Source organism: Misgurnus anguillicaudatus, chromosome 22 (genome assembly GCF_027580225.2).
Source record: "Misgurnus anguillicaudatus chromosome 22, ASM2758022v2, whole genome shotgun sequence".
Lineage (NCBI taxonomy): Eukaryota > Metazoa > Chordata > Actinopteri > Cypriniformes > Cobitidae > Misgurnus > Misgurnus anguillicaudatus.
Genome location: NC_073358.2, coordinates 33831285 through 33854412, shown reverse-complemented (window position 1 = coordinate 33854412; position 23128 = coordinate 33831285). Strand labels below are relative to the sequence as shown.

At 37.2% G+C, this 23128-nt stretch overlaps 1 long non-coding RNA gene across 2 annotated transcripts in view; it reads left to right on the top strand.

Annotated features, from left to right (window-relative positions):
- The window catches only part of LOC129440183 (uncharacterized), a 153886-nt gene that overhangs the window by 90391 nt on the left and 40367 nt on the right, over window positions 1-23128 (top strand). Inside the window, exons 6-7 of one of the 2 annotated variants that reach the window (XR_012365587.1) lie at window positions 11782-11805; window positions 12548-12767. The exons of the other annotated variant lie outside the window; for it this stretch is intronic. This is a non-coding gene — a long non-coding RNA (uncharacterized lncRNA). Of the gene's footprint in view, window positions 1-11781; window positions 11806-12547; window positions 12768-23128 lie in introns of those variants that run through there. 2 annotated transcript variants of the gene reach the window in all.

The following is a 23128-nucleotide window of genomic DNA, read 5'->3' as shown; positions in this document are numbered from 1 at the left end:
TTCTTTATTATTATTATTTTGCAATATTAGAATAATAATCAATGCTACTCATCAAAACTACTCTATAAAACACAAATGGAAGTTTGGGAAATTTGAATGATTTGAAAAATACTAAATAAATCAAAATTTAATTATTTATAAATTGTATTTATTATATTTGTATTATGTTAATTTTAACAATCAAAGTTGCCACCCTTTGCAAAGAAATTGCAAAAACATATGTCTGCCATTTTATTGCTTCGCTTGAGCTGGGAATATAGGAATTTGAATAAATTAATCAATAAAAAAACCATAATTGAAAAAATAAGAAATTTAGTTTTGTAATAAAATATTTTATACATTGAAAAACAAATGATTTTTAAAAATCATGTCAGGCAAGTAATGTAAATAAAATTATAAAAAGAATTTAGTGCCACATTAAACAGTTATGCGAAACACACATGCGCAATTATGAAGACTATCAACCCAGTCTCAAGCCAAGTCGTGTTATAGTAACGAAAATTTTGATTAATTTATTCGTGTTTGATGACACGAATTTCCATTGTTTTTCGTGTCTCTGGAGACTAATGTCTTTTTCGTCCTTCCCAGCACGAATTTCTATCAATGGCTGTTCGTGTCTGTGGCACGACTTTCTTTATCGTGTCATTTTATATTTTATTTTCTGATTTCTATTTTTAAATTATTGTCGCTTGGGGTTAGGGTTAGATTCCGGGTTTGCGTAAGGATGTTATTTTATGCATTTGTTTCTACATGTTTTTCGTCCGCTTTTATAACTATTCTCGCCTGGAGTTGGGGTTAGAGTTGGGGTTTGGGTTAGAAAGTCGCAGAAAGTGATTCTAACCCAAACCCCAATCGACAATGGTCAAAAAATAGAAAAAGAACGATAAGAAAACAAAATACAAAAAAGACACGATAAAGAAAGTTGTGCCACAGACACGAACAGCCATTGATAGAAATTCGTGCTGGGAAGGACGAAAAAGACATTTGTCTCCAGAGACACGAAAAACAATGGAAATTCATGTCATCAAGCACGAATAAATTAATCAAAAATTTCATTACTATAACACGACTTGCCTTGAGACTGGGTTGAGACTATAGTAAAATTGTATCTGTATAACAGTTAAATGTGGCTTGCAACCTGTGGCTGTTAAAGCATCATGATATTGCTCAAGTGTAATGTAGACCTGCTTTTGTATCCATAGCAACAAGTCTTAATGCACTGTAATGCTGCAGGTGTTACAAAGGGTTATGTTTACCAAATAGTTGTAGTGCTTTAGTTTTTGTATTATGTTTCAATCTTTGTACTTTGATTTAATAGGTTTACATGATGTTAACATGTCAAAACCCTGTCTTTTATGATGAGATTTTTATGTACATCTCCAAATACAAACCTGATCAATATAAAATGTTTTCAAGTTACTCTACAAATCCTAAAAAAGTCATTGGATAGGTCAAAAAATGTTTACATGCATCTGAATCTACTGTAGTAGGGGTGCCCGGGGCAAAAACTAACACAGGGTTAATTGTAACATGGACTGTTTACGTTGTTGCAGAGGGTTGTGCGGTTTGTTTCTCAGATATTTTTTTCACGCTGCCAAAGACGATCTACTGCAAATTATTGGAAAGGTATAATGTTTTTCCATTGAGTTATTTATAAACGAGTGTTTTGGTGGCATGTTATATAATTTTATCATTATATGGGGTTTTTTTCGGTTTCTGAGTTGGGTGTGTAAGATACCAAAACCAATGTTATGTCATCTTAATCAGTCTCTTGTTGACTAAAACATAGCATCATTTTGAGATGTCAGCAGCTCTTAGCAACTTTTTTGGTATGCTTAAAAATATTTTCACCCAGCGGGGTTAGTTGTAATCCCTCAGCACTAACGATATGAAAACAGCTAACGTTAGCGTATTGTTTTAAATAGGCTACACACTAATGATTGCTGGCTGCCAACAAAATAAATTTGACTGCATGAACAAAATTAAATAATTTGACAGACTATTTTTGATATCTTTAATATTGATTGAATAAGGTCATGTAAAAGATTAAAATCATAATGAAGTGAATGGCTAAAATCAGACTTTGATGCTCATTATCTCAGAATTTGATTTTGAAACTGTAGTATGTTTATCACATATATTTAAAAATTGTCATAATTGTGCTGCTATTTAGACATTTGTATCCATTTATAATTGAACTATTGTTAAAAAAGGGCTGGATGAATGAATACAGTGTGGATACCTGTCTATTATAGATAGATATATAAAAAATATCCACTTCAAGTATATAGACAAAATAGTATTGACATATTTGCTTGCAAACGTTGTGTTACAACTAACCCCCTGCCTGTTACAATTAACCCCACCTATGGGGTAAGTTTGTACTTCTGTCATGATTGGTGTAATTGTCCAAGAATGGTAATTAAGTACTAGAAACAAACTTCAAATGGTCATTTGTAGCAGAGATGTGTGTGTTGCTTGTGTAAAAACATAATTAATCAAACTCAAATATTTTTTGAGTCTCCCCTATATAGGTTAGACTAACACAAGTTATTTAAGTCTTACTGTAAACGTATTGACTAAAAGGGAATGTGTAAAACAAACAATGAAGATCAGTGACATAAAAGAAAGCACTATGGGGCGAAGGACACTGATGTATTGTCAGTGCAAGTTGTTTTCAGTTTGGACAGCTCTTACATTTATTTTAGTTTAGGACTAGTCCCTGTCCAGGAAACCAATTGTCCCCACAAAGATAGGAATACCAGTAAATTTTGACCTTGTGGGGACATTTGTAAGAAAACATGCTTATAAATCAAACAGAATGATGTTTCTTGAAAAACTAAGGTAGCAGAAAGTTTTCTGTGGTTGGGGTTAGGGGAAGGGTTACGGGAAGGGAATAGAATAGAATAGAATATACAGTTTGTACAGTATAAAAATCCAACGCGTGTGTGTGTGTGTGTGTGTGTGTGTGTGTGTGTGTGTGTGTGTGTGTGTGTGTGTGTGTGTGTGTGTGTGTGTGTGTGTGTGTGTGTGCGTGCGTGTGTGACAGAGGAAAAGGAAAATACTAAAGGAAATGAGGGATTGTAACAGTGGGAGGAGAAAATAGAAAAAAAAAAAATTAAAACTAATGACTGCAGTATTTGATCTATTTCTACACATACAAATTAACATGAACATAGCACAATTTTTTTTATTATTCACAAACTGGCTTTAATAAATTCTCTGTCATTGAAATTGTTTGATGGTTAAAGTAAGTTTGTTTTAACTAAAAATTGTCAGATTAAACTGTGTTTTTTTTGTTTAAGTAAGATGCTTGTCACAAGCTAAGCTTGATGACAGAAAATGAAACATGGACTTGACACACATGCACACATCACTACCTGATTATGCCGGCATTTTCCATCTTTTAAATCAGAATGGAGTTGTGTAATTGTTTTTCCTATTTTGAAATGAGTCTTGTGTATATATATTGGTTTGTTTGTTTTATGTTGTTCAATTCAACTATACCTTTTGTTATTAGACAAAATAACTTCACAACTCAGTTTATTTGCAGTCAGAATTACCTTTTATTCTTGTATTTCCACCAAAACTTTGTTGTGGCTGTAGGCCTTCCAGTCTCATGCTGCACTATCAAACAGTCCATCTGATTCAAACAGGTATTTGTAGCATACCCCTAATTGGACTGAACCATTTGTAGTTTTGTCTGGGGGGGTGGGGGTATAGCAGCTAAACAATTATTTTCTTTTCTTTTCTTTTCTTGTCTTTTCATTTCTTTTTGTTTTGTGTGTGTATGGTTAAGTACCCATGGGTTTACACAATGTTATTTGTGATTGTTAGTGTTCTTTTATTTTTGTGTATAATGTTTTTATGTTTGATCCCTGCTTGTTCATTTGGTACAGGCCGAGGGAGGAGTTAGCCCTTATAAATAGGGTGCTATAGAGCTTATCAGGTCAGTCTTGATTTTGTAAAGGCCAAAAGTGAGACCCTGTTGCAAGTTGGACCAAATTATTTGGTGTAGCCTTTCTTTGCACATCATTGCAATTTTTGTTTTGTTCAGTTTGTTTTTATGTCAGTATGAGATTATGTAAATGAATTTTCTTTTTTTCATCATAATAAAACACCTTTTTGGGATCCACTGAACTGCTGTCCAGCTCGTTTGAGATTATTATTTTTGACCACTGGGCCCACGATTACATGTGGTGTCAGAAGTGGGATAGCCCTGGTCATAAATAAGCTGGATTTTTTTTTTGCTCAAAGAGATGCCACCAAAACTGAGGAGTCAGCCTGAGGAGGGCACTGAGCAAGAGCAGGGACAAGGTGCAACTGGAGGTTTGCCCACTGCTGAAGTTACTTCATCTGGAGGAGATGGGGCCATCACCAGTCTTGCCCGTATGTTTGAGAGTTTTATGGAATATCAGCGAGGCCGTGATGAAAGGCAAGAGAGAGAGACGGCCCGTCGGGAACAACAATACAAAGTTCTTCAGCATCAGGTCAGCCAGATACAGCTGGACTTTGAACACACCAGAGCTGAGGTTTCCACTACAGGGAAGCCAGCTCGAGGAATGGACCAAGAGCTACGTATGGCAAGGCTGGAAGACAACGACGACATTGAGCATTACCTCACGACCTTTGAAAGACTGGCAGAAGTTTTCAAATGGCCAAAGGAGGATTGGGCTATACGCCTTATTCCGTTGTTGACTGGTAAAGCACGGAGTGCTTTTGTCTCTATGGACCCTATGCTGACAAAAGACTATAATGCGGTCAAACAGGCAATCTTGTCTAAATATGCAATAAACCCTGAAACCTATAGACTGAGATTCCGAAGTCGTGAGACGGCATTAGAGGAAACTCCACAAGAACTTTATGTCCGCCTCAAGGATCTGTTCTGCAAATGGGTAAAGTTTGACAGTTGCAACAAGGAGGATATTATGGAGACTCTGGTGTTGGAGCAATACTTGCGAGTTCTCTACCCGGAAATAAGGACTTGGGTTAAAGAAAGGAATCCCTCCACTGCTGAAGAAGCTGCTATGCTTTTTGAGGCCTACATTGCTGCAAGAAAGGGCCCTGGCAACTACCGTTATGCAGGCATCCTACATCCTGGCAGGGGTAAGTTTGAGGGGACTGGGGTTGGTTCAAACTCTCATAGCACTACCCAAGCTAAGATCCTGAAGCCCATCCACAATAAGACTTGTATTTCTAAGGCCCCACCATTAGGGCAACATTCTGACAGGCCAGATGTTGTGTGTTTTAATTGTGGAGAACGTGGTCACACTAGCCCTTTTTGCCCCTTAAAAAAGCCCAAAACCACCAGTCTATGCTGGGTGCCCCGCCCAAATCATTCCCCCTCCCATCCCCATAACCCAGAGCCCACTATAACCATCTTGCTTAATGGCAAACCACTCACTGCCCTGATAGACACAGGTTGCTCCCGTACTCTGGTACAGTCTCAGTACATCCCTAGAAATATGTGGAATGTGGATGAAACCGTCTCCATTGTCTGTGTACATGGAGATAAAACCGAGTTAGCCACAGCAGATGTATATATTGAGATACACAGCCAGCCTTATCTGATGAGAGTAGGGGTAGCCACCAATCTCCCCTACCCCATATTGTTGGGTACTGATGTCCCTATTTTGTCAGATCTAGTGCAGAGCAGCACTTTGTGTGGTGTAGTTACAAGAGCCCAAACCCAGCGTATAAGGCAGGATACAGAGACTAATGCTTTGAATGAAATGCCCTTTTCAACTGCTGACATAGAGGTAGAGCATAAGCCCACTGACGAAGAGAGGTTAGAGCGGCGTAGGGAGGAAGTGAAGGGACTTGTTGGCAACACTGACCATGTTGAGTTAGAACTGGGGGAACCTGAGCTAACCGAGGCAGATGTTGCCATACCTAATAACCTAGCTAAGCTACAAAAGGAAGATACTTCTCTAGTGGAGTGTTTTAAGCAAGCTGAGAAGGAAGGTGGCCTTTTGCAAGGTTTTGGAGAAACATATGTTCTCAAGAAAGGCCTTCTCTATAGAAAGAGTAAGGAAGAAGGAACCCAGTTGGTTGTACCTAAAGCATACAGGAAGGAGGTGCTTGAGCTTGGACATACGATTCCTTGGTCTGGTCATTTAGGTTTCATGAAGACTCTAATGCGAATATCAAAGAGGTTTTATTGGCCTAAGATGTATACTGAAGTGAAAGAGTACTGCAAGTCTTGCCCTGAGTGTCAACTTACAACTAGTTATAAACCGGCATATGCACCACTGCACCCATTACCTGTCATTGATATGCCTTTTGAGCGTATTGGAGTAGATGTGGTAGGTCCACTAGAAAGAAGCCAGTCAGGAAACAGATTCATTCTTGTTATCTGTGACTATGCCACTAGGTACCCTGAGGCTTATCCTCTCAGAGAAATCACTGCTAAGCAGGTAGCAACCGCACTGCTTAGATTCTTCACTCAAGTAGGCATACCCAAGGAAGTCATAACAGATCAAGGGCCAAATTTCATGAGCCGCACCCTACACCAAGTTTATCAACTATTGGGAATTAAGAGAGTAAGAACCACCCCTTATCATCCTCAAACAGATGGCTTGGTTGAAAGGTTCAACAAAACACTGAAAAATATGCTGAAAAAGTTTGTTTCAGAGACTGGAAAGGATTGGGACAAGTGGTTGCCATACCTGCTATTTGCATATCGAGAGGTACCTCAAGCATCAATGGGATTTTCTCCTTTTGAACTACTGTACGCTCACCCAGTCAGAGGTCCTATTGATGTTTTACGGGAGGTCTGGGAAGCATCAGAAAAGCCAGGTCAAATAAACATTGTGTCTTATGTCCTGAAGATGAGGGAGCAGTTGGAAAAAACAACAGCTATGGCACGGAAAAACCTCCTTCAGAACCAAGCACGTCAAAAGGAATGGTATGATCAAACAGCCAGAACCCGCAGCTTTGAAGAAGGAGATGAGGTATTGTTACTTTTGCCTACTACAGAAAACAAGCTACTGGCCAAGTGGCAGGGCCCTTACCGGGTTCAAAGGAAGTTAAGCCAGGTCACCTATGAAATTTACATTCCATCTAGAAACAAGCCATTGCAGACATTTCATGTTAATCTACTAAAAAAATGGTATGCACAGCCTCCATCCACTGTTTCTCCAACTGTTACCAGTAAACCAAGTCCAGAGCAAACCTTGTTTATCCGAGCGGTCGAAGACGAAGAGGAAGTAGAGGAACAATACTTCCCAGTTCCTCGCCAATTTGCTCAATTGGATTTGAGCCATCTGCCAGAACATAAGAAACAGCAATTACTGGACCTGATACCATCTGGTCTGTTTAAAGAGACACCTGGTCTAACCAACATGGTATCACACCACATTACCCTACACAGTTCTAAACCCATTCGCCAACCTGTTTACAGAATACCAGAACGACTCCTGTCTATCTTTAAAGAGGAGTTGGAAACCATGCAGAGTCTGGGGGTCATAGAGCCATCTGCCAGTGAGTGGAGTAGTCCAGTCATCTTGGTGCCCAAGAAGGATGGCAGCCTTCGTTTTTGCTTGGACTTTCGGAAGGTAAACAGCGTCAGTAAGTTTGACTCCTACCCCATGCCCAGGGTAGATGACCTTGTGGAACGACTGGGACGAGCTAAGTACATCAGCACCCTAGACCTATGTAAGGGCTATTGGCAGGTTCCGTTGACCCCAGAGAGTCAGGAAGTGACAGCCTTCCGAACACCGTTTGGACACTTCCACTTCCGGGTCCTACCTTTTGGAATCCATGGGGCACCTTCCACCGAATGATGGATCAACTCCTTCGAGGTACCGAGGGGTACGCAGCCGCCTATCTAGATGGCATTGTCGTCTATAGCCAATCATGGGAAGAACATCTGTTTCACCTGAAGGATGTTCTAGACAGGATAAAAAGTGCAGGCCTTACCCTTCGCTCTGACAAGTGTTTTTTGGCCAAGCGAGAAACACAGTATCTGGGATTTGTTCTGGGACATGGAGTGATTCGACCCCAAGTCAGCAAAATTGAGGCTATTAAGTCTGCTGAAAGGCCAAAGACTAAGAAACAAGTGCGGTCCTTCCTTGGCCTTAGTGGGTGGTATAGAAGGTTTATACCAAATTTTTCTGCACAAGCTGCTGCACTGACCACTCTCACCAAAAAGGACAAACCAAACAAGGTAGTGTGGACTGATGAATGTGAACTTGCTTTTCAGGGCTTAAAAGACTCACTCTGCAAGGAGCCAATACTGCAGAGTCCTGATTTTGAACAGACTTTTACTGTGCAAACCGATGCTTCCGAGCATGGCATTGGAGCTGTTTTGTTACAGGGGAAGTCAGGACAACTAAGACCGGTGGCTTACATTAGTAGGAAACTCCTTCCCCGTGAGTCTAGGTACTCTACGGTGGAGAAGGAGTGTTTGGCTATCAAATGGGCCCTGGACTCCCTACGTTATTATTTGCTGGGCCGGAAATTTAGACTAGAAACTGATCATCGGGCTTTGTCCTGGTTGGGTCAAATGAGAGACACTAATTCTAGAATTACCAGATGGTTTTTAGCAATTCAACCGTTTGATTTTGACGTCCTTTATAGATCAGGCACCCAAAATTGTACTGCGGACTACCTCTCACGGACACCTCGTGAGGTGTCTGGAGAAGGGGGGGGAAATGTCACAAGCTAAGCTTGATGACAGAAAATGAAACATGGACTTGACACACATGCACACATCACTACCTGATTATGCCGGCATTTTCCATCTTTTAAATCAGAATGGAGTTGTGTAATTGTTTTTCCTATTTTGAAATGAGTCTTGTGTATATATATTGGTTTGTTTGTTTTATGTTGTTCAATTCAACTATACCTTTTGTTATTAGACAAAATAACTTCACAACTCAGTTTATTTGCAGTCAGAATTACCTTTTATTCTTGTATTTCCACCAAAACTTTGTTGTGGCTGTAGGCCTTCCAGTCTCATGCTGCACTATCAAACAGTCCATCTGATTCAAACAGGTATTTGTAGCATACCCCTAATTGGACTGAACCATTTGTAGTTTTGTCTGGGGGAGGGGGAATAGCAGTTAAACAATTATTTCCTTTTCTTTTCTTTTCTTGTCTTTTCATTTCTTTTTGTTTTGTGTGTGTATGGTTAAGTACCCATGGGTTTACACAATGTTATTTGTGATTGTTAGTGTTCTTTTATTTTTGTGTATAATGTTTTGTATGTTTGATCCCTGCTTGTTCATTTGGTACAGGCCGAGGGAGGAGTTAGCCCTTATAAATAGGGTGCTATAGAGCTTATCAGGTCAGTCTTGATTTTGTAAAGGCCAAAAGTGAGACCCTGTTGCAAGTTGGACCAAATTATTTGGTGTAGCCTTTCTTTGCACATCATTGCAATTTTTGTTTTGTTCAGTTTGTTTTTATGTCAGTATGAGATTATGTAAATGATTTTTCTTTTTTTCATCATAATAAAACACCTTTTTGGGATCCACTGAACTGCTGTCCAGCTCGTTTGAGATTATTATTTTTGACCACTGGGCCCACGATTACAATGCTGATATAAAATGAGGTGAAATAAAATCATTTTGCATGCATTATTTAGCATGCTTTCATACACATCATGACTTGTCTCAATCAAAAGTCATTTGACATGAATGTGGAGAGTTAAACTTTTCAAAAGTACTAATGCTGAATGATAATGTTTTAAAACAATTAAGTTACAAGCATAAATAAATGCAGTTAAGTTTAAGAGTTAAAGTTAAGATGAGTTTAAGATACAAACAAGCATTTTCAGAAGAGGAATTAAGCTAATTATAACTGCTTAATAAATGTATCGTTGTTAAATCCAACCATGTTGTGTTATAAATATGACAATGTCTAAATTATTTTAATTGATTAAATTACACCATTACATTTTAATAAATAAAGTATAGCATAAGTTATGGCATAATTAATAGTTGTGTGGAACCACTCAACAAATAAATATAAAATACAATGTGACATTACATATCTATATTTATATTTAACAAAATGTATTGTTTGTTGATTCTGCTTTCACTTCAATTGTTATTTTTAAGACAAACACTGACCACAAAAGTTTTAATGTAATTACAATATATTTTATTATACTGAAAGTTTTGCGATGTATAATAAATTCTGCACACTATTCTAATTCAGTTAACATACCAACATTATGTCTAATAGGGCATATTCTGATTGGTTGGAAGATACAGGTTTTTAAATGACTCAAAATTATTACATTTGACAATCCCATATTGGATCAGAAATATTTATAGTTTTAAGAGACGGTCAGGTTTAGATCCTTTTTTTCCCTGTACAGTAATAGTACATTAACAATGTACAGCCTGTTATTTCTGTATGTTTATCTGTTCTTTGTCACTGTGATGACATGTGATATTCTCTCTTTTTGGCTGATTTAAAGCTTTAATATATGGTGTTTGTATTATTACTATACCCTCAAGCAGTCATTTGTCTTTAACATTCAGACAGTTTTCATGGGGTCATAGGTTCAGCTGCATCATTGTAGTAAAGTGGGTGGGTAGAGGTGTAAATTCTGTTCTGTTGCCTCAGGTGGAGTCAGAGGTCACTGCAGTATTATCTCTAGACACTTGGCCATAAGTTAAATGCAGTAAATTTGACAGCATGACAAGTAAAATTTGTACTGAATGAGGTGCTTTCTGACCTCTGCATTCATTTATACAATTTCAGTATTAAAAAAGTATATTAAAAAATCTTTAATTTGTTGTAAGCTTTTCCAACCATTTGATACATTTTGTAATTTCATTACTTATTTCCTATATTTAATTTAGTTTAATCATTTTAAAAGGAAAACATGCAATGCTTTTGCAAACTTTTTATATATTTACCTATATATACTTGAACTATATATTACATTATATTTTACTATATATTTAACTGTTATAGTAACATATTTAAAAATATAAGCTCACAAATAGTGTGTAATTGTAATAGTATGCAAAAGTTGGGAGAGCAGTTGCTACCGCAACATCAGAATATTAATACAATTAACTTCAAATGTATTTTAAAAGCGCTTAACACAACTTTGTATTGTTGCAAACAGTAAAACCATATTAATACAATTAACTTCAAATGTATTTTAAAAGCGCTTAACACAACTTTGTATTGTTTCAAACAATAAAAACGAGTATAGAATTTTTTTTTTAATTAAAAAATACATTAAATGCCATGGTATAATTGCCATTAAAAAATTTTTAACTGTTGTAATTTTTTTCGAATTTGAAAAGAATTATCATACAGTGTTTCAGAAGTTCAGAACTTCTTAATATCATCATGGCTTGCATTATATTACTGGATTATTTTAAATGGTAAAAAGATACAACAATAGGTAACAGAAAGAGACTGGAGATAACAGAATTACTACACTGTAAAAAACTGCCTTAAATTTGTTTGTTGAGTCAACTCAGATGTTCAAGTCAATCTAACTTACTATTATTCATCTTGACTTGTGATGAGTTGTTATAACTTTTTAAATATAGTTGAAATATGTCAAATTCTTGTTATAAGTTGTAGCAACTCATCACTTGTCAAGACAAATAACAGATAAAGACAAATTGACTTGAAAATCTGAGTTGATGTTGTTGTAGATGGTATTATGTTTTTAGTGTTTACACAGTTTGTTGAGTTAAAATTGCTGGAGTGATTTGTGACAGTGTATAATCTCTCTGTCTTTCTCTCTCTCGCTGTCTCTCTCTCTCTCTCTCTCTCTCTCTCTCTCTCTCTGTCTCTCTCAAACAGAATGATGTTTCTTGAAAATCTAAGGTAGCACAAAGTTTTCTGTGATTTTTAGGGTTTGGGGAAGGGAATAGAATATACAGTTTGTACAGTATAAAAACCATTACGTCTATGGAACGTCCCCACAAAACATGGAAACCAGAATGTGTGTGTGTGTGTGTGTGTGTGCGCGTGCGTGTGTGTGTGTGTGTGTGTGTGTGTCTGTGTGTGTGTGTGTCTGTTACAGCAAAGTTTATTTATTACAAATAAGATTGAATGGAAAATTGATATACAATACGCAAAATTTGTATTTGCAGAATGTATTTATACAAAATCTGTTTATATTTACAGATTCTACTTTTAATATTTATGTGCATTGCAGACTTTTGTAATAATTATAATCATTAATCATTCTTTATGATGTTTGACATATTTTAGAGAAAAACATTTAAGAAAGAACAACTAACAAACAGACCAACTAACAAGTTTTGTCTTACTGGAGGTGTTATAAAAGTACTCTTACTTTCTGACATTCAGAATGTGCACCCCAATATTATATATGGGGAATAGGATTTTTATAAAAACTTTCATATATATATAATGTACATATATATTGAAATCTGTTTTGTGAATGCAATGGACTGTAAAGCTTCTTAGCTCAAGTTGAGAGCTCACTCGTGTGTCATGAATTTCATGTTAACTTAAGAAAAATGAATCTGTCTCACAAGGACACACCAATTGTTTTTATTAACGTAATGCTTTTCTGACATTGTTTTGTTTTCGTCTGTAGGGTCTCCCTGTTTCTGGCCTCTTTGTGTGAGGTTTTCATTTTCTTGATATTCTTACTTCAGTCTCAATTTACTTTTTTTCTCTCTTTCTCTTCCCATATCTGCCTAAAATATTTTTATATAGCACGGATGATTAAACAGCTTCCTAATTTTGCCAAATACCACATTATTTTCCATCCCTTTACCTTTTTTTTCTTTTTGTAATCCCTGTTTCTTTCCCTCTAACTTCACTTTTCTTTTCTTTTCCTCCACCTTCACTCTAACGCTGCAGTTTCCCCCTTTTTAAAAGTGCCTCCCTCAGTTGTGCTAATCTGAATGAAACAGATTTTCCTCATTGTGCTTACTTTCCCTCTTTTCTTTTCTTTACTTTCCTCCCCTATTTTTATATTTCTCATGTTTATCTTATTTCCTACCTTTTCTTATTTTTGTGTTTTAATTCGCTATGCTTATACACTACGTATTTCCGTCTTTGTCTCTCGTTCTTCTGTTGTCAGTGACAACTTCTTCATTTTCTTTGGAAGGGAATTAACCGTGTGAAAATTAATTTGGGCATCACTAATCCTCCAGATATGGACAATTGGGTAATCTAAATATGAAATATTTTACATGTACACATTTTAATCAATATTGAAAGTGTAAGAATAATAGACACATGCACCTGTGCAGTCCAGAATTGCCTCTGGGACCCGGGCAAAATCTTGGCGGGTTGCCATAGTAACCCTGACCACCAACAAAATGCCAGGTGTCTAAGGACATACTGCTGGCGCCAGTGGGTCTCTAGCCCCTCCCTGCATGGACTCTCTCACTCCACAGACACCCCAATGATGCCTTCTTGTCTCTGAGAGCATAGATAAGCCAGAGCACTGAGGGAATTTGAATCTGTTAGTGTACCGTACCTCACTTTTCCAAAAAGACAGATTTAGCATGTTGCAGTCGAACTTCAATTTTGTAACTTTTTGCTTTCAAATAATGAGTATGCAGTAATTCGCCATATACTTCCATGTTCATTCCAGGCAAATATCTGTTTGATCTTTGGCATTAGTTCTCACTCTTGCCAAAAGCTTATTAGCAAATTCCCCATGCCATCTTTCTGTGGTTAGCTTGAGGTCATCATCAAGCAGCTGACAAATTAGGCTGACACCTCCCAACCAAAGTGAAGTCTGCCTCGTCTTAGATCCTCACCTTTCAATTCAGGACTTGAACTCTTTCTGTTTCTCTGTCTTTTGCTTTCTCTCTTGTTCCCTGTTCTGTTCCCACTTTTCTTCTTTTCAGAGATCTCCTACGGTCCAACCTGGCCAAAGGCGTTTGGTTGGCGGCTCTCCACGTGCCACAAAAGCACCGCGGCATTCCTTCTGTCTCTGGTTAATCTGTAGTGTCAGCCCGCTTTGGCCGGGCCGCACCGAAGCACAGGGAATATTAAAAAGCCCAGCGGCAGAATTCCTCTGGAGCACAGAGAGAGAGAGAGAGAGAGAGAGAGAGAGAGGTCAAATGAGGTTGAGTGGTGGGGCTGAACAGCAAGTGTGAAGTTTGAATCGCAAGTTCAAAATAGATGACTGCAATTAATGCATATTACACTGAAGGTAATACACAATACATAAGTCTTATAGTACAAGACATGTAGTATGAATGTCTTAAATGTAGCATAATTAAGGCTAAAGGACGGTACAATTTTTCCCACCAAATGTATCAATATTTTATTATGATGTAGTTGTACCTTTAAAATGGTCCCGCGCTGAGTTTAATTAAATCATATTTTGTGTAAGCGCTGAACATTATGTTATAAAACTGCATGCATAATTACAAAATAAAACAAGAAAAGCTGTTTAAATGATTTTTTGTTGGAGTATTGTCTGTCAAACTGCAGGACACTGCAGTCACACAGCAGGATATTTCAAGCTATTAAGATATTTTCACACATGGTTGCCAACAGTTGTTTTTCAAATAAGTAAAGCTTTGGCTTCAGTAACAAACTATGAACACTTTCAGCATTGTGATTTTCAGAAAATAAACCATTTACGCTATTTTGTATGGTTTTCGTTTATTTAATGAATCTACTAACAAAATCCAGTTGTGGATTTACATGCATCACAAAAACAATTTAGACCATTGAGACAAATTTATCGTAACTTACATTTTACAAAAATAAATATCTATTTTTGTTTTGTTTTAATAAATAAAATCAAGTGAGACGTTGACTCTTCAATTACCATGACCTATATGTTCAATAGCATGCACATATAGCTTATATATATATATATATATTCATATAGTATTATATTTTATGTTTTGACATTAACATTAATGTAGAGATTAACTTTAGGCAGTCCTGTACTATAGGCTGTTCTGTAACAGTGTGCAAGGTTGTGTGTGTGTGTGTCTGTAAGTAAGAGAGACTTTGGTGGGATGTTTGCTCCACAGCGACTCCCGGTGCAGTACCGCTCCCTCTCTGTGGGTCAACGAGTGCATGCTTTACCCAGAATCCTTCAGCATAGTCCTTCAGTCAAACGAAAAACATGCTGCTTCTTTAAGAGCATGAAACAGGAGCCGGCTGTGTGTGTCCCTACCAGAGACTCACAGTCAGCCGAGAGAGAGAGAGAGGGGGAGATGGGGGGTGGGGTAAGGGGAGAGAGTCAAATGAAGGTAATTTAAAAAAAAAATAAGAAAATGAGTACCAGCAAAAAAGAGAGATGAGCCGAAGATGAGATGAAAATGGGACAAGACAGAGGATGAGAAAAACGAATCAGAGAGGAGGGAGAAGCCAGCAGGGGTTGCACGACGCAGAGCAAGATGGCAGAAGAGAGAGAGCAACTTATTGCTTTCCTGCTCCATTCCACACAACTGTGAATCTGCCGTTATTCATATTGTAATATTACGGGTGTGAGTTTGTCGTGCTGAAAGGAAACAGTCGCTGCTGTTGCTAGGAGAAGAAAAGGTGCAGTCCTCCCTTATTGGTCATTTGAAGTAACTCTATTATCCAATCAGAAAGCTCCGGTATCAATGAGAGAGAGAGAGAGATGGCCACACTAGAAGACCTTATTAATATGCTAGCCATGTTTTATGGGTTAAAATAAGTCTGGGAGTAAAGCGTATTGATGAAACAATAGTGAGGTGTGTGTGTGTTACTGTTAATGCATTACTATAGAATGTGCATGTAAATGCATGTGACTGGGGGTTTGCAGATACAATTCCTTCTTCCTATGTAAATATACTTTGTGATGTGTTCACGACGTTGCATGCCACGTAGTTGGCGTGTTATAAACATGTAATAATATTCTTACGTGACACAATTTAGCTTAATTGAAGATCTGCATTGTAGTTGCATTAGTAATAAAGATTAGACCTTACCAATAAATCTTATGTAAAAGCCACAAGTCATAAGCTACAGGTGTACAGGGTTACTGTTTCTACAAGAAAGAAGATAGCAAAGACTGGTGAAAGATCAGAAAAGAGGCAATAAAAACTATTTATAACTTAAAAATAAAAGGTTTGCTGTGACTTTTTGCCATCATGCCATCAACCTTTGTTCCCTGCAGATACTTTCTTTGCGTTTTACATATACACATAACATTGTATTAGCTGACAGAAGTTTGGTGTTTTAGTAGAAATTTACGTCGGCATATGAGTGCCAAATGCTTTATTAGATGCAACTAAAAAAGTCAGCTAATTTTTCTCTGTCTTGTGTATATCATTGCTACACTGTAAACAAATTCAGTAGAAATTATAGTGTTACTTGCAGCTGGTTGCCGGTAACTTACCGTAGATTTAAATTAATGTTATTTACTGGCAACATTTTGTTCAAAGCCAAATGAACATTAAACATTTACAAGTCCTTGTCTTTACAGAGTAAAACTAAAATAACAGCGTCATGCAAAGCATTCTGGGAAACAAAATCTGAAGCAAAAAACAGAAAAAGATTGATGATGATTTCTGGTTCCCAGAATGCTTTGCATGAGGCTGTTATTGTATAGTTTTATTCTGTAAAGATAAAGACGTGTTAATATTTAAAAAAAATAACTTTGAACAAACTCTTGCAAATAAATAACATTAATTTAAAGGTATGGTAAGTTACCGGCAACCAGCTAGTAACACTGTAATTTCTACTGAATTTTTTTACAGTGTAAGAGCAATCATAACTTGCATATATTACAGTTTCAGACCGGGTTGCAGCTGTATCTTTTTTAACAATACATACTCTCTTTGGAGGATATTAAGCTGCAGGCACAATTGTTTCCTTTCCTTTGGCTTCAGCAAATAAAACTAAGTCACAGGGCACTGAGCAAAGACATTCTTCTCTAATATTTCCCTTATACTTTTCACAAATATTTTCTTGAAAAATCTTAATTTTGTGCCAACCAACAACAACATGTGTTGACCACAAGTTCATTTTTAACTTCTATCAACCTAGAAAATGCGAAAAAGAAACTCAGTAGCTTAGTTTTGGTAAACCATTCTCTGCAAGCATGTAAAAATAGCTCAATGAAATTTGGCTCCCCTTGTGATGTCAGAAGGGGATAATACGGCCCCTTAAAGGGCCCATGACACAAGACTTTTTTAAGATGTCAAATGAATCTTTGGTGTCCCCAGAGCACATATGTGAAGTTTTAGCTCAAAATACCATATAAATAATTTATTATAGAATGTTAAAATTGCCACTTTGTAGGTGTGTGCAAAAATGTGCCGTTTTGGGTGTGTCCTTTAAAATGCAAATGAGCTGATGAAATTCAAACACTGATCACAATGATGGTGGTTTGTTGCAATTAAAACTCAATTGTGCTTTTCTCTGCACAAATGGCAGTGCTGTGGTTGGATAGTGCAGATTAAAAGCAGTGTTAATTTTGGCAGCAAATTTTGATTTAGTCTTAGTCTTAGTCTTTTGAATAACACACCATTTAGTTTTATTCTTATTTTAGTCATCTGAAATCTTTTAGTCTTAGTCTAGTTTTAGTCGACGAAATATCATAAGAGTTTTAGTCTTACTCTAGTCTTACATTTTTTAGTCTGTTATGGAATGGTATTAAGGTTTGAATATGCAATACAGAGACAGATTTAATGGTTGTTATAGAAAACACGTATTTTATTTTATTCTTAATGTCAAAAAAACTGACCGTGGCTTTTTCACAAAAGATAATATCACATAAAATAAGCATAAGGCCCGCTCTACCTAAAAAATATATATGGTCCCTGAAAAAGATATGCATTCTCCCTAAATGACATGCACACACATATACACGCACGCAGACAGAGACACACACACACACACACGCACTTACGCACGCACTTTGTCCAGTCATGTAAAACCACAACATCTACTATAATAGTAACGTTACACATTTCATTCAATTTGAGGACACTGAATATTTATACTCAGTATTAATTCAGACAACCCAATACAATCAATACAGTTCAGATGTGTATTCCTTTCGTTTCTATGTTATACCAAGTTTAGCGAAAACACGGTGGTTAATCTTATAAAATAACCTTAGCGTGCATGTTTACCTTTGCATGTATTTCTGGATGAGTCGTCTTTACAGGCTGTCGTCTTGTCATATTTGAAGTGTGACCAGATTAGACGCTAGCTCTGACATTTGTGTTGTTAATGAGACATGTCTTCGGGCCGGGTGCACCGCAAAACGTTAGCGCGTTGCTAACGAGCGAAGTCAACTGAAATCAGCCAAAGCTGGGTAACTAAGACTGTACAACTAAATATAATGTAAACAACCTGTTGTGAAAACGAACTTTGCCGCGGGTTTTTGAAATGCCTCTACTGCCTGCTGCCTGCGTGGATCAACCTACCCTCAAAGACTCGCTCTGATTGGATTTCTTCCTAACCTGTCCTACAAAATAAGTAGCTCTGATTGGATCTCTTCTCCATTCGTCCCTCCCTAACATTTTCGTCTTATTTTTATTCGTTGACTAAAGTGTCAGTTATATTTCGTTACAGTCTCGTCATCATATCTGACTTTTATTTAGTTTTTATTTAGTTTTCGTCCGTGAAAAAAGTTCGTTGACGAATATTTTTCGTCATCGTCTTCGTCAACGAAATTAACACTGATTAAAAGGTGGTATTATTATAATAAGAGCTCCTTATGACATCATAAGGAGAGCCAAATTTCAACGACCTATTTTTTCATGTGCTTGTAGAGAATGGCTTACCAAAACTAAGTTACTGGGTTGATCTTTTTCACATTTTCTAGGTTGATAGAAGCACTGGGGACCCAATCCTAGCACTTAAACTTGGAAAAAGTCAGATTTTCATGCCATGGCCCCTTTAATCTGCACTATCCAACCACGGCACTGCCATTTAGTGCAGAGATCAGCTCATCTGCATTTAAAAGGACACACAAAAACGGCACATTTTTGCTCACACCTACAAAGTGGCAATTTTAACATGCTATAATTATGATATTTTGAGCTTAAACTTTACATACGTACTCTGGGGACACCAAAGATTTATTTTACATCTTAAAAAGGCTTTTAAAATGTCTCCTTTAAAATTTTTGGACCAGATCAGTATTTATTTTCTTCAAATTCATAATTGCAGTATGCATGTATGTTTACATATTTTCTTGCACAACAAAGCACTAATAAATAGGGATGTCCCGATCCGATCACGCGATCGGAAATCGGCCCCGATCACGTGGTTTCAGACTCGATCGGAATCGGACGTTACCTCCCGATCAGGACTCGGATACATATGCAGGGTTTAAAATCCATTAAGGTCTCGCTCTGCTCCGCGCCAGTGTACGCGCTGCGCTGGTGCGTGTGAACTGATGAGAAGAGAATAGGCTTGTTCGTCTTCATGCAGCGCCACAAGAACCGGCAGCCGGATGACGTCAAAGTTCCGCGAGAGCGATTTAAAAGCAAACTCCTCCGTATGATTTCGCGGATCACTCTCGCGGTAGTTTGACGTCACCCGGCTGTCGATTGTTGCGGCGCCGCATGAAGTTGAACAAGCCTATTGACGTGCTTTCATTCATAGGCTTCACACTCGTGCGTGCAAGGAACCCACGACAAAACCGGATTTTTACCGCTCATTTAAACGACGCGTTGATTGTTTTGTCACCATGTGCTCAGACGCAGCTCCGCGTCTCACTCAGAACCTCAAGAACGTACGCGCATTCGCGCAGGATACTGTAGAGATGAGAGATAGAGAGAGAGAGGTAAGAATGGTGCCCACGTCGAGAAAACTTAGTATTAAAGTATGTATAGCCATGTCACTCATCTCATTACAATATGTTAACTAACTGGATACAACTGATTGTATAGTTTAATAAAATAATGTATTTTGATTATACAGATTAATTACGACCTAACAATAGGTATTTTATAACTAACTGCTGACCAGCTTAGGGAATCTCTATGGCTATTTTATAAGATATATTGCTGAATCAGTATGTTGTTTTTCTTGTTAATTGAGTCTTTTTGGGTAGCCTATCTTATGCCTAGAATTAGTCAAGGAGGTTGATTCTTAAAACTTCCTTTAAAGTTTGATCAATTGTGCATAATGACATGTGCAACAAATGCATATAGGGTGTCAGACTCATAGATTTGCATAATTTAAAGTTCAGGTTTTAAAGTTTGGATCAACATGTGGCACAGCTTTAAAACTGAAACTTATAAAATCCTATCAGAGGTACAAAATGTCATTGAAACACACCAGTTGCTTTGCTGTCATCAGGATTAAACACGTTCCCCCTCGAACCCTCCCTCCCAGACAGAGCCTCCCCACAAAACAAATCTCAATTTAACCCCTGTACATATACTTTATATATTCTCATTATTTTTTAACACATCTGTAGTTATGCGCTGGCACAGAGTTAGACTCTTTTGACTCCACACAGAAACAGTAACGCGTGTGGCATGACATAAGGAACATCCTGGTTCTGTTTTTTGCTCTTCTTTAATCTTTTTTTATGTATTATAGAAGTATCGGATCGGGACTCGGTATCGGCAGATACTCAAAATCAAATGACTCGGACTCGGACTCGAGGGCAAGAAAACCTGATCGGGACATCCCTACTAATAAATGAATTATTATTGTGTAATATTACTTGCGTTACTTCAAAAAGATCCACTGGAAAAGGTTTAAATAGTGATTTTGTCTGATTTATGAAGTCAGATGAAGGTTATTTTACTTAAGTGTCAAAAACATATTTATGTTTTATTGTAATATCTAAACATAGATGATTTCTGATGCCTACACTGTAAAAAATACTTTTTACTGTATTACTGGCAACTAGCTGCCAGTAACTTACTGTAGATTTTACACTTATGTTATTTACTGGCAACAGTTTGTTCAAAGTTAAATGAACATAAAACATTTTTAGTCTTTATCTTCTACAATAAAGTTACTGGCAACCAGCTGCATAATTACAGCAATTTACAATTTTACAGTGTAGGCACCACTTGGTTTTGATATTTTGTTACCTAATGTAAAGACCTGTTCAACTTGATCTCACCGGAATTTGTACATATTTTACAAGGCGGCTAATTTGTATGAATTTGTACAAAGTGAATCATACAAAGCTGTAATTATGAGGGGGAGTATTAATGGAAACCCCGCCCCTAAACCCAAAGTCACTGGACTGAAAGTGAATCATACTAAAATAGGACAATATATGAATTAAACACCTCATAAAAACGTACAAATTGCCATTGTCATTGTGTTGAGACCTTCCAAAAACATTTTGTGAGCCATCAGAGCTATAAATGAATACGTTTCAGGATTTGTAGTTAACTTCAATCGAAACAGTGTTTCAAGTGTGATCAGAAAGAAAGTATCAAAGTAGATTGCTTTGTCAAAGTTTCTTTTTTTTATACTTTCTTTAAGTCTTTCTTTCCCGATCTTTTGTTCGCTTCTCTGTAGATATTTGTTTCCGCTCTGTGTGTCGGTAGTTGTTTGAAGTGGAGGTACAGCAGTGGGAAGCTTTGAGTGCAGGTGTCTGAGTGGGATTTGCAGGGCAACAAGACACACACACACACACACACACACACACACACACACACACATACACACAGCTGTCTTTGTTGCGTCCACCACCTGGTTAGTGTATTGGTATACTTCCCGCCATTTTAATAATTTGTGTGTTTCATTCATTCATTATGGTATTTAATATACAATTTTCATTTTAATATAATATTATTTAGTGTTTGTCAGAAAAGGCTGGGTTGATCTGTGTTTAGCCTGTCTACAGGTTTGGATATATTTTAAGTTTATCAATGTGCACACATATAGTACAAATTTAAAAAATGTGCATTTGTATGTCATATTTTGTTATAAATAATGTAATATCTTGTGTTTATGAGATGTCTGGTCATGTGCAGTCTCTGCTTGCTACTAGCTAGAACAAACCCAAAAACAGAGGAACGGAGAGACAGGGACAAACAACACAAACACACATAGCGGACAATAACAGCACTGTGTACAGGGAAAGAAGATCCGGCAGGTCGAGATACCACAGGAGAGCGCAGAGCCTGTCTGTCTGCATCTGCTCTGCTCTGCCTGCTGTTTGATGTGCAGGGATTAGGGGAAATCTGAGAGCTTCCAGTTTAATCGAGCCAGAGAGATGTTAATATGCAAGAACAGATACACACACATTGCACAGATCAAATTAAGTCTCTACACAAAATGAATGAATGCAGATTTACTTAATGCAAGTGTTGTAAATGTATGATTTGTTGTGCTTAAAAATACCTGTATGGGTTTCTTCACACTGAGACCGGTTAATGATGATACATGCCTGTTATGAGTATCTACTGCTCTCTATTGGACAGGAGAAGTAATTGACAGCCTTCTTGCAGCTTCATTTGCATCTTTTTGTTGCATGCTTACTCTGTAACTATTTCCTAAATTAAAATATTAAAGGGGCCATGGCATGAAAATCTGACTTTTTCCATGTTTAAGTGCTATGATTGGGTCCCCAGTGCTTCTATCAACCTAGAAAATGTGAAAAAGATCAACCCAGTAACTTAGTTTTGGTAAACCATTCTCTACAAGCACGTGAAAAAATAGGTCGTTGAAATTTGGCTCTCCTTATGATGTCATAAGGAGCTCTTATTATAATAATGCCACCCCTTAATCTGCACTATCCAACCACAGCACTTCCATTTAGTGCAGAGAAAAGCACAATTGAGTTTTAATTGCAACAAACCACCATCATTGTGATCAGTGTATGCATTTAATCAGCTCATTTGCATTTTAAAGGACACACCCAAAACGACACATTTTTGCACACACCTACAAAGTGGCAATTTTAACATGCTATAATAAATTAGTTATATTATATTTTGAGCTAAAACTTCACATATGTGCTCTAAGGACAGTAAAGATTGATTTGACATCTTAAAAAAGTATTGTGCCATGGACCCTTTAAAAAGATTTTGAGATAACACTCGAACACTGTAGACCAAAACACTCTACACTAGGCCTCTGATTTGTAAACATTTTGAAGTTTTTGTTAAAGTGAACTCTAAATCCACCAGATGGCATACAAGTCTTGTTTATCACAGTATTGGTATTTATTTGTGATCATTACATCAATTAAAAATAGTACAAAATATTATAGGCTAATTGAAATGAAACT